This window comes from Rana temporaria, chromosome 4, assembly GCF_905171775.1.
Source record: "Rana temporaria chromosome 4, aRanTem1.1, whole genome shotgun sequence".
Lineage (NCBI taxonomy): Eukaryota > Metazoa > Chordata > Amphibia > Anura > Ranidae > Rana > Rana temporaria.
In genome coordinates this window covers 42,193,214-42,205,927 of record NC_053492.1, presented here as the reverse complement: position 1 = coordinate 42,205,927, position 12,714 = coordinate 42,193,214, and positions in this window count along the sequence as shown.

Here is a 12,714-nt window from a genome sequence, read left to right as displayed (position 1 = left end):
GGCTCCCCATTTTACTCTCTCCTTAGTTAAAGCGGAGGTTCACCCTAAAAAACATCTATATACCATTACATCCAGCATACTTCCGACATCTACAGTATGCTGGTATTTCTTTTTTTTTCCGCTGTACATACCGTCTTATAGTTCTTTTTCACCCGGCTTCCGGGTTCTCACTCCCGCGGGGAATAGCTATAAATATATATAAAATATATAAAATATAATAAAATATAATTCCTATAAAGAGGCGTAGATGATTGACGTGCGGATAAGGCGCGTCACGCCTTCCGAAAATAGCCGAAATGGGACTCGGCTCTATATGGCGCTATACGGCGCCTGCACACAGACTAGGAGCCGTGTAGAGCTGACTGTGCAGGTGCCGTATAGAGCCGAGTCCCAGTTTGGCTATTTTCGTAACGTGTGACGCGCCTTATCCGCACTTCAATCATCTACGCCTCTTCATAGGAAGGCCTACTCCCGGCGGTAGTGAGAACCCGGAAGCCAGGTGAAAAAGAACTATAAGACGGTATGTACAGCGAAAAAAAAAAAATACCAGCATGAGCATACTGTACATGTAGGAAGTATGCTGGATGTAATGGTATATAATTGTTTTAGGGTGAACCTCCGCTTTAAGCAGCAATTTTTTCCTTCCACTATTCCTATTTTCTTCATCTCCCCATCTGTCTCCTAAATCTAGGTGGAAATGACCCGATCTCACAGGTAGGTTCAGTTATTTCTACCCTAGAAAGTGATAATGAGTACTAGTTACTGCTTATAGACAATTTTCATTGTACTGAAAATTTTCTGGATGATCCTTTCCTCGTCTTGTCATCAGAGAAGTCCCATGATAAATAGCAACAGTCCTTGGATTAGAGATAATGAACCCTTCACCCACAGTTCTAAAGGACACATTTGCCTGTTTGCAGAGGGCACACCTGGGCACTACCCAGGGGCCCCAGCTGCATGGGGAGCCCCTGCTCATTCCCCAAAGAAGCTGGTCCTTGAGCCCATGCTGCCCCAAATTTGGGGGCTCCATGAGGGCACTGAGAGTGATGGATACACAGGGGAGGCAGGCTGGCAGCGGTGCGTCGTGCTGTGCAGAAAGATACCTATTACTTCACAGCCAGCAGGGAGGGGCATGGCTTGAAGGAAGGGATGTAGAGAGGCCACAGTGCAGTGGGCATCAGGGATGTAGTGGGATCACAATACAAGGGGTATCTTATGGTATATGGTTACAGTGGTGGGGGAATATCTAGGGTATAGAGGGGTCAGAGTGCTGGGGGGGAGGTCTGGGGTGTAGAGGGGTCAGAGTGCTGGGGGGAGGTATAGGGTGTAGAGGGGTCAGAGTGCTGGAGGGAGGTCTGTGGTGTAGAGGGGTCAGAGTGCTGGGGGGAGGTCTGGGGTGTAGAGGGGTCAGAGTGCTGGGGGGAGGTCTGGGGTGTAGAGGGGTCAGAGTGCTGGGGGGAGGTCTGGGGTGTAGAGGGGTCAGAGTGCTGGGGGGGGGTCTGGGCTGTAGAGGGGTCAGAGTGCTGGGGGGAGGACTAGGGTGTAGAGAGGTCAGATTGCTGGGAGGATATCTAGGGCGTAGAGCCCCTGCTCATTCCCCAAAGAAGCTGGTCCTTGAGCCCATGCTGCCCCAAATTTGGGGGCTCCATGAGGGCACTGAGAGTGATGGATACACAGGGGAGGCAGGCTGGCAGCAGTGCGTCGTGCTGTGCAGAAAGATACCTATTACTTCACAGCCAGCAGGGAGGGGCATTGCTTGAAGGAAGGGATGTAGAGAGGCCACAGTGCAGTGGGCATCAGGGATGTAGTGGGATCACAATACAAGGGGTATCTTATGGTATATGGTTACAGTGGTGGGGGAATATCTAGGGTATAGAGGGGTCAGAGTGCTGGGGGGGAGGTCTGGGGTGTAGAGGGGTCAGAGTGCTGGGGGGAGGTCTAGGGTATAGAGGGGTCAGAGTGCTGGGGGGAGGTCTGGGGTGTAGAGGGGTCAGAGTGCTGGGGGGGAGGTCTAGGGTGTAGAGGGGTCAGAGTGCTGGGGGGGAGGTATAGGGTGTAGAGGGGTCAGAGTGCTGGAGGGAGGTCTGTGGTGTAGAGGGGTCAGTGCTGGGGGGAGGTCTGGGGTGTAGAGGGGTCAGAGTGCTGGGGGGAGGTATAGGGTGTAGAGGGGTCAGAGTGCTGGAGGGAGGTCTGTGGTGTAGAGGGGTCAGTGCTGGGGGGAGGTCTGGGGTGTAGAGGGGTCAGAGTGCTGGGGGGAGGTATAGGGTGTAGAGGGGTCAGAGTGCTGGAGGGAGGTCTGTGGTGTAGAGGGGTCAGAGTGCTGGAGGGAGGTCTGTGGTGTAGAGTGGTCAGAGTGCTGGGGGGAGGTCTGGGGTGTAGAGGGGTCAGAGTGCTGGGGGGGAGGTCTAGGGTATAGAGGGGTCAGAGTGCTGGGGGGAGGTCTGGGGTGTAGAGGGGTCAGAGTGCTGGGGGGGAGGTCTAGGGTGTAGAGGGGTCAGAGTGCTGGGGGGGAGGTATAGGGTGTAGAGGGGTCAGAGTGCTGGAGGGAGGTCTGTGGTGTAGAGGGGTCAGTGCTGGGGGGAGGTCTGGGGTGTAGAGGGGTCAGAGTGCTGGGGGGAGGTATAGGGTGTAGAGGGGTCAGAGTGCTGGAGGGAGGTCTGTGGTGTAGAGGGGTCAGTGCTGGGGGGAGGTCTGGGGTGTAGAGGGGTCAGAGTGCTGGGGGGAGGTATAGGGTGTAGAGGGGTCAGAGTGCTGGAGGGAGGTCTGTGGTGTAGAGGGGTCAGAGTGCTGGAGGGAGGTCTGTGGTGTAGAGGGGTCAGAGTGCTGGGGGGAGGTCTGGGGTGTAGAGGGGTCAGAGTGCTGGGGGGAGGTCTGGGGTGTAGAGGGGTCAGAGTGCTGGGGGGAGGTCTGGGGTGTAGAGGGGTCAGAGTGCTGGGGGGGGGGGGTCTGGGCTGTAGAAGGGTCAGAGTGCTGGGGGGAGGACTGGGGTGTAGAGGGGTCAGAGTGCTGGGAGAATATACACTGATTTGGGTTATTTTCACCAAAGAAATGTAGCAGAATAGGTTTTGGCCTAAAGTTATGAAGAACAATTACCGTATTTATCGGCGTATACCGCACACATTTTCCCCCTTAAAATAAGGGGAAAATCGTGGGTGTGCGATATATACGCCGATACCCGCTTCTGTGTTTGAACGCCGCCGCCGACATATACCGAGCGCAGTACACTCGGGTACACTCGGCCAGGCTCGGCTCCGCTCGCGGTCACGCCCTGTGCCGCCTCCTAGCCTTTATGTGAGAGGAGCCAAGCGTGCCCGAGTGTACTGCGCTCGGTATATGTCGGCGGCGGCGTTCAAACACAGTGCAGGAAGCGGTGATCCGCTCAAAAAACGGCGTGGGAGAAGCGGGGAGGACACCACCGGACGCCGGACAGGACAAAGCCGCCGATGGACACCGGGCAACTGTAAGTAACTGTAAATTGTCAGTATTTCTTTTTTTTTCTAGGATTCTCCTCTAGGTTTGGGGGTGCGCGCTATACGCCGGTGCGTGCTATAGGGCAATAAATACGGTATTTATTTGCAAAATTTTATAACAGAAACAAAGAAAAATGCATTTTAAAAAAAATAGCAAGAAATAAAAAACCCATTGATGATTAAATATCACCAAAAGAAGGCTCTTTTTTGTGGGAACAAAGGGATAACACTTTAGTTTGTGTACAGTTGCATGACCTCGCAATTGTCATATAAATTGTGCCCAAGCGGGTGAAAATGTATTGAAGTGGTTAAATTCGTTTTTCTTGGGTAGATGCACTTTCAGGTCATATGTAAGTAAACTTGTGCGTAAGGCACCATCTAGTGGTTACTTTCTCAACTGAAACATTTATTGAAATAAATGCTGAATATACTCACCGGACACTTTAATAGGTACACCTGTTCAATTGCTTGGTAACACAAATTTCTAATCAGCCAATCTCATGGCAGAAACTCAATGCATTTAGGCATCTAGATGTGGTGAAGACGACTTGTTGAAGTTCAAACTGAGCGTCAGAATGAGGAAGAAAGGGGGATTTAAAGCAGAGTTTCACCCAAAAGTGGAACTTACGCTTTAAAGACTCCTGACCCCCTTATATGCCTCATTTGGTATGTCATTATTTTTTTGGAGGGGGGGAGTGGGTTCCTAGTTTTGACAGTCACTTTTTATCCCATAAGTACCAGGATGGCCGAGTGGTTGAGGCGTTGGACTTAAGATCCAATGGATGAATATCCACGTGGGTTCGAACCCCACTCCTGGTAAACATTTATAGTGGTTGCAGCAATTGTAGGCACTCTAACACGATGTTCAAAAGGGTTTTAAAACAAACAGCACATAAGATTAAACTCTACGCTCATTGTTTAGTGTTAGGACCACAGATATTACAGGGTGCCTTGGCGCGGCTCTGTGGCTCACGCATGCGTTTGCAAATGCGTGCGGACTGAACCCCTGTTTTTAACGCATACTGTAGACAGGTTAATTGGTTTTCTGCAAGCTGGTCGGTAAGTAGGCTTGGTTTTTCCCTGGGCATTCCCCAGGTTTTTGTTGTTATCTGCTTTAGCCTTCCAATGCTACTTACTGGTATGGCCAGCTATAGACAGGGGCAGTGGACATGTTTATGCTTCACCTGTGGTGTTTATATTGGTCCATCAGTGCACCAACACCTTTGCAGCCATTGTGCTATATGCTGGGTGCTTGGTGTGCTCTTGTACCTTTAAAGGAGGGGTGGCTTCCCTTCAGTTCACCTGCCCCTGTCTATCCATTAAAATGCATGTGCCTCCACTGTGGGGACGCTCATTGTTTAGTGTTAGGACCACAGATATTGCAGGGTGCCTTGGCGCGGCTCTGTGGCTCACGCATGCGTTTGCAAATGCGTGCGGACTGAACCCCTGTTTTTAACGCATACTGTAGACAGGTTAATTGGTTTTCTGCAAGCTGGTCGGTAAGTAGGCTTGGTTTTTCCCTGGGCATTCCCCAGGTTTTTGTTGTTATAAGATTAAACTCTAGCCTGCTCCTGGCTACCAACAAATACTCCTGGTCAAAGCAAGAAGTCACCATCATCTTAAAGTTATATCGCCATATGAGCTATTTGTTGTACGCATTTGGGCCTAGAAGACCAAAAATCGATAGCAAACCCTGTTACTTGGTATTACCAAGATGTCCTTCCAGTGCTAAGAAGGCACACTTTGTACACATTAAAAAAAAGCAAAAGTACAGAGTCAGGATCCTAACGGTGTTCTCTGCCACAAATTCAGGATAGGGGATATAAAAACACAATTCCTCCTTATTACTTTTTTCTTGCCAGTGGTAAATAGCTGAAGACAATATCACCATTTGTACACATTTGTTGTACATATTTGAGCTTAGAAGGCCAAAAAACTATAGCAAAAGCCTGTTACTTGGTATCACCAAGATGTCCTTCCAGTGCTAAGAAGGGCCACTTTGTACACATTAAAAAAGAGCAAAAGTTCAGAGTCAGGAGCCTAACAGTGTTCTCTGCCAGAAATTCAGGATGGGGGATATAAAAGCCCAGCCCCTCCTTATCACTCCTTTCTTGCCAACGTTAAATAGCTGTTGGCAACCGCCATTGGGCACAAATTTCTGGTACTTTGCATCCCACAAGTAACAGAAATTATGGGGCCCCGTACAGCCTTTCTCACAGGGCTCCCTTCAACCAAGCCCTTGACCCTACCCCTGTCCTCACCCCTAACCCCAGCTCAAAACAAATTGCAGGTTTGTTGCTGTTTACACATGCGTGTGGGGCCAACGTGTGCGTTCGCAATTGTGTATAAGCACAAAGAAGCTGGGGCAGTTTACATTTCTTTTTAATTTCATTTTATTTAAAAAATTTACAAATTGTGTCTTAATTTTTTTTTCTTTAACAAGGGATGAATAACATTATCATCAACATATTCACAAGGGGTGAATAAAGGTCCCCTTCATGGAGAGTCTTTTAGACCCCATATCTGTCCTCCAAAACATCTGATCAAACCAAGATCATTTTGATCAGACGCTTATTCAAGTTGGTAATGGCTTGTGTACATCAGATGTTTCTCATGTCACACAGTGGGAGGAATGACATCCTTCCCTCTCACTGTGTCCATTGCAGCCAAGCTCTCCTTCCTGTTCCTGTCAGCCTCCTTACTTCTCAGCATCTGAAAACTGAAGGTGGGTGTGCATTGCCATGAAATGGACTTAATCGTACTTAATCGTGGAGTAGAGCTGCGGGCGCGGGGTGTACTTAGCGCTGGTGGGAGACACGCTGCTGACAGTGCTATCGGGCTATCACAGGGAGAGGAGATCCTCTCCCTATGATAGCCTAGCTGTGACTGATGTTTTGTCACGTGACATGAGTGAGCCAATAGGATGAGATGGAGGCGGACCATCTCATTCCATGGCAAATCTCATTTCATGGCAATGCACCGGGCGAAGAGTCATAGAATCATAGTATCACTCTGCCGACTGGGACTAATTGAGAAGTGCAGTGTCATGATTGACGAGTGCCCTGAAAATGAAGAAATAGTCCCTCTTCTGTGCATAAAATTGTATAACCCCGCTCCATAAACAAGTAGGAGTGGGGAAAAATGAGCAGAACAGGGAACCTAAAATTCCAAAGCAGCTCCTTTGGGGGTTAGTGCTACACACATTACGCCAGTTTTGAGGGACAGGGGACCTTAACACTGCTGTGCTCAGGCAACGTTAAGAGCCCTGTCTCATTTAAGCAGGCCTCATGTGGACCAAACAGCTTATTTGCAGCGTGACTTTATTTTAGAGGTGACAGGACACCTTAACGCTACTGTGGGCAGGCAGCATTAAGAGCCCTGTCACACTTACCTCTCGCTTACCTCTCGCGTAACCTAAGACATCAGGAGCTCCACTCATCAGCCAATGAGGAGTGATGTTGCCTCCACGCATGTCACCCCTCCCATTCACCGAACGAGGATCTCAAGCTGGGAAGGTCTGCTACATAGCTGGGCGTGAGTGGGGCCTTATGTCTAAGTTTTGCCTAAGGCCTCACAAAGCCTAGAGCCGCCTCTGGTCTAAAGTGACTACACATAGAGGTAATTTGTATCTATGGAGGTGTAGTGTTGTCACCCTATATAGGGTGTAGGGTGACTACACATATAGGTAAAGGAAAGATGAAACATTATTTGAATTTCAAGTCAGTGCCCAGGAAGGACATGATACAAAATTTACTGTAGAATTACAGTAACATTTCTCTACTTACAGAAAATGTACTTAGATGACCACAGAACGTTGTTGTGTTACACTATGTGATTCATTATCATTTCATCTGTGTTGCACTATTTGGCTTATTATTCCTCTGTGTCTTTAATAGGGATGAGCTTCGTGTTCGAGTCGAACGTTTGTTCGACTCGAACATCGTATGTCGTTCGTGCCAAATTCGAGTGACACGCCATGGCCCATAATTCATTGCGCGCTGATGATTGGCCAAGCATGCACTATGACCCGCATGCTTGGCCAATCACAGCTTGAAAAAAACGGAGAGCCATAATTGGCCAAAACCAGGGTGGCTTTGGCCAATTATGGCTCAAGGGGTGTAGTACACGCCCCACACTATAAAAAGCCGCCTGCAGGTCAGCCTCGTGTAGTGTGTCTTGCGGTGGTTAAGAGAGGACAGAGAGAGTGTCATTTTTTGCAGGTAGATAGAGCAGGCAGGCTAGTCGGTTAATGTTACAGTGTGTAGAGGATATATATACATCCCAGGTTACATAGTTACATAGTTAGTCAGGTTGAAAAAAGACACAAGTCCATCTAGTTCAACCACAAAAAATAAAAAAACAAAATAAAAAACACAGTCAAATCCTATACACCAAACTCCATACCCACAGTTGATCCAGAGGAAGGCAAAAAACCCCAGCAGAGCATGATCCAATTTGCTACAGCAGGGGAAAAAATTCCTTCCTGATCCCCCGAGAGGCAATCGGATTTACCCTGGATCAACTTTACCTACAAATCTTAGTACTCAGTTATATTCTGTACATTTAGGAAAGAATCCAGGCCTTTCTTAAAGCAATCTACTGAGCTGGCCAGAACCACCTCTGGAGGGAGTCTGTTCCACATTTTCACAGCTCTTACTGTGAAAAAACCTTTCCGTATTTGGAGGTGAAATCTCTTTTCCTCTAGACGTAAAGAGTGCCCCCTTGTCCTCAGTGTTGACCGTAAAGTGAATAACTCAACACCAAGTTCACTGTATGGACCTCTTATATATTTGTACATGTTGATCATATCCCCCCTTATTCTCCTCTTCTCAAGAGTGAATAAATTCAGTTCCTCTAATCTTTCCTCATAGCTGAGCTCCTCCATGCCTCTTATCAGTTTGGTTGCCCTTCTCTGCACTTTCTCCAGTTCTCCGATGTCCTTTTTGAGAACTGGTGCCCAAAACTGAACTGCATATTCCAGATGAGGTCTTACTAATGATTTGTACAGGGGCAAAATGATATCTCTGTCTCTGGAGTCCATACCTCTCTTAATACAAGAAAGGACTTTGCTCGCTTTGGAAACCGCAGCTTGGCATTGCATGCCATTATTGAGCTTATGATCAACTAAAACCCCCAGATCCTTCTCCACTACAGATCCCCCCAGTTGTACTCCCCCTAGTATGTATGATGCATGCATATTCTTAGCCCCCAAGTGCATAACTTTACATTTATCTACATTAAACCTCATCTGCCACTTAGTCGCCCAATTAGACAGAGCATTGAGGTCGGCTTGTAAATTGGAGACATCCTGCAAGGACGTTATTCCACTGCATAGCTTGGTGTCATCTGCAAAGACAGAAATGTTACTTTTGATCTCAGACCCAATATCATTTATAAATATATTGAAAAGTAAGGGTCCCAGCACTGAACCTTGGGGTACACCACTGATAACCTTGGACCATTGTGTTGTACATATATTTATACACTGTATAGTTTAGCTAGATCAGTTCTTCCTAATTTACTGTAAGGCAGGTGATTATGCTAGCTGCAGTATTCTTACGTGGTTTATTGCCTGTGTCCTCTGTAGTTTGCACCTAAAGCTACTTGGTGTGTACTGGCCGTGTGCTCTGTAGTTTGCACCTAAAGATTCAGGAGCAGTGATTTTAATGATGCTTAACCGCTTTACACCATACTCTAGTGTTCTGACAGGACGTCATATGACGTCCTGTCATTTAAAGCCGATACTGGGAACATTACTGGGAACACAATGCGCGTGCCCGGCGGCCGCGATGGCTGCCGGGCACCCGAGATTGCCCAGTAACTGAGCAGGGACGTGGAGCTCTGTGTGTAAACACAGAACTCCACGTCCTGTCAGGGAGAGGAAACCGATGCTGTGTCCCTTGTACATAGGGTCACAGATCGGTCAACTCCCCCAGTCACCCCCCTCCCCCTACCATTAGAACACTCCAAGGCTACACATTTAACCCCTTTCCCGCCCCCTAGTGGTTAACTTCTTCCCTGCCAGTCACATTTATACAGTAATCAATGCATATTTATAGCACTGTTCACTGTATAAATGGGAATGGTCCCAAAAATGTGTCAAAAGTGTCCGATGTGTCCGCTATAATGTTGCAGTCCCGAAAAAAAACACAGATCGCCGCCATTCCTAGTAAAAAAAAAAACAAAAAAAATTATTATGTCCCCTATTTTGTAGGCAATATAACTTTTGCGCAAACCAGGTTATTGCGTTTTTTTTTTTTACCAAAAATATGTAGAATAATACATATCGGCCTAAACTGAGAAAACATTTTTTTTTTTTTTTAAATTGGATATTTATTATAGCAAAAAGTAAAAAATATTGCGTTTTCTTTTCCAAAATGTACGCTCTTTTTTTGGGCCCAAAAAATAAAAACCGCACAGGAGATCAAATACCACCAAAGAAAGCTCTATTTGTGGGGAAAAAAGGACGTCAATTTTGTTTGGGAGCCATGTCGCACGACCGCGCAATTGTCAGTTCCGGAAGCTAAATTTTTGTCTGGGCAGGAAGGGGGTGTAGGTGCACAGTAGGCAAGTGGTTAAACAACTTTCTGTCTCATATGAGCTCAGTTTACCAGCAACAAGTTCATGTTCATGTCATGTTAATGTCTTACGAATTATGAAAACAGAAGAATTAAACAACGTCCAGGTTCTTAATCTGGAAAGACACAGTTTTATCCAGAAAACCAAATTAAAGGCAGGATCAAAGATAGAGCTTCTACAAGACACTGCATCTCACAGATCCGTTTCCACCAGACGGTCTAAGAAGTCCTCTAAATACCATAGTTCAAGATACTCAACTCTCAGTGAGCGACTTTTAGTGCCCACGCTGAAGTGGAAGCCAGCAAAGTGAAGGTCGCATACGTAGAAAAAAGAGCAGAGTTGGTAAATCAGACAGCATGTCTAGGAGCAGAGCTGGAAACAATGACAGCACGTCAGTCAAAGAACAGAGTTTGAAGCTCAGACAGCATGTCAAAGGCCGCGTACACACGACCGGTCAAAACCGATGAGAATGGACCGAGGTTCAGTATAATCGGTCCAAACCGACTGTGCGTACGGCCCATCGGTCTTTTGTCCTTCTGACCAAAATTTTTAAACTTGCTTTAAAATCGAACTGATGACCGATCGGGCCAAACCGATAGTTAGTACACAAAAGCATCGGTTCAAAACCCGTGCATGCTCAGAATCAAGTCGACGCATGCTTGGAAGCATTGAACTTCGTTTTTTTCAGCACGTCGTGTGTTTTACGTCACCGCGTTCTGACCAGATCGGTTTTTGAACTGATGGTGTGTACACACATCAGACCATCAGGCCACTTCAGCGGTGGACCGATGAAAACGATCCGTCAGACCATTCTCATCGGATAAACCGGTCGTGTGTACAGGGCCAAAGAGTAGCAATATAAATCTTAAACAAACAGTGTAAACATGATACAACTAGGGCAACGCTAATGCAGCGTACAGCTGATAGGTTAAACCGATGAGAATTGTCTGATGGACCGTTTTCATCGGTCAAAACTGATCGTGTGTGGGCGCCATCAGTTATTTAACCATCGGTTAAAAAAAAGCAGACTTGCTTTAAATTTAACCAATGGATTCCAAACCGAGAACATTTTTGGTACAGGTTTCATGGGCACAATTAACACCCAAGGACCAATTTTTCCAGACCTGTTTGACAGGTGCATATAACTTACATTTTTTACAGCAAGGTCAATTCTTGCTTTCATCAAAATTACCTCTATGGGGTTACAGAGTGAAGGCACCAAGCAAGAAAATATATATACTGTGTATGTATATAGGAGCGCTTGCAGTTGTGATATAATATGATAGACAACAACAATTGATGTCCTAGATGACGCCCTGGAGGAGGGGTGAAACGCGTTGACGCATTTATGGTTTTACAACCACTGATGCCACTTTGGCCCTCCGAGGAAAGCACGCTGGCCCACAGCGAACCCGGATGAGTTCATTCTCTGTCTCATGCCTGTTTTTCTTAGCAATCTCGTAAGTGCCGTTTATGATTGCAAAACAAAATTGCTTTTTAATTTCACTATGGGATTTCATTTGTTTCTAGCAAACCTGTTGGTCATTTGGGTCACCCCCAAGATCCTTCATATTTGGAGATCCTACTGAGGAGTCCCAGAGTTTCATCTGCTAATACCAGACTACACCGTGCTTGACCCCCCAGACTGCAAAGCTGAGGGTCTATTTTTTCTGGTGAGTGGGGATACAAGAGGGGAGTGTGGCACACAACACAGTCAATATATATGAAGCACTTCAGCACTTTTTATTTATTTGGAGCACTTCAGCACGTTGCAAGAGACTCTATATGAAGCACTTCGGCACCTTTTACCTATCTGGAGCACTTTAGCATGTTGCAAGAGACTGCATTTCACTTTGTTGTTGTGCATCATATTATATCACAACTGCAAGTGCTGTTTTTTATATATATATATATATATTTATTATTATTTTTTCTTGCTTGATTTCTTGTGAGCAGCAGCTGCAAGTTCTTGATCACATATATGTTTTCACATTTGCAACATAGTGCAAGTATTTATTGGTTTAGTGTGAAGGCACCACCAACACCCAAAGCTCATTTTTTCCGCCACTGTTTGACGGGGGCATATAATTAAAAAATTTGACAGCAAGACCAATTCTTGCTTTCATCAAGAGTACCTCTATTGGGTTATGGTGTGAAGGCACCATCGACACCCAAAGACCAATTTTTCCATACCTGTTACTTCTATGCAATGCAAAGTCTGCGAAACAGACACCAGAATTGATCCCAAAAATCTCAAATTTTGTTCAGAGTTCACTAAATTGTGGCCTCATCATACAGACTGGCTCACCAGGCCATTGTTTATGAAATAAAGAAAGCTTGCAGGGAAAATTTCATTTTTGGCTTTATAAATTACATTTTTGCTGCAGCAGGTTCTATACATGGTACATATGCACCACTTTACAGGCATACTAAGGGGGCCCTCCAGGCCTATATTTGCTTAATTTCACTTTAAGCATCAGTAAATCACTGCTCATTTAAAAATTATCTTTTTTACAAACTTTTTTTTATTGATACATGTCCCTTAGGGTAGTACTCAGACCCCCATACCCTTTGTGTGCCCTATAATTTGCATATGGCCTTCAAAATGGGCACTTTTCATTTTTTTTGTTTGGGTCCCATAGATTTCATTGGGTTTCGTTGTTCG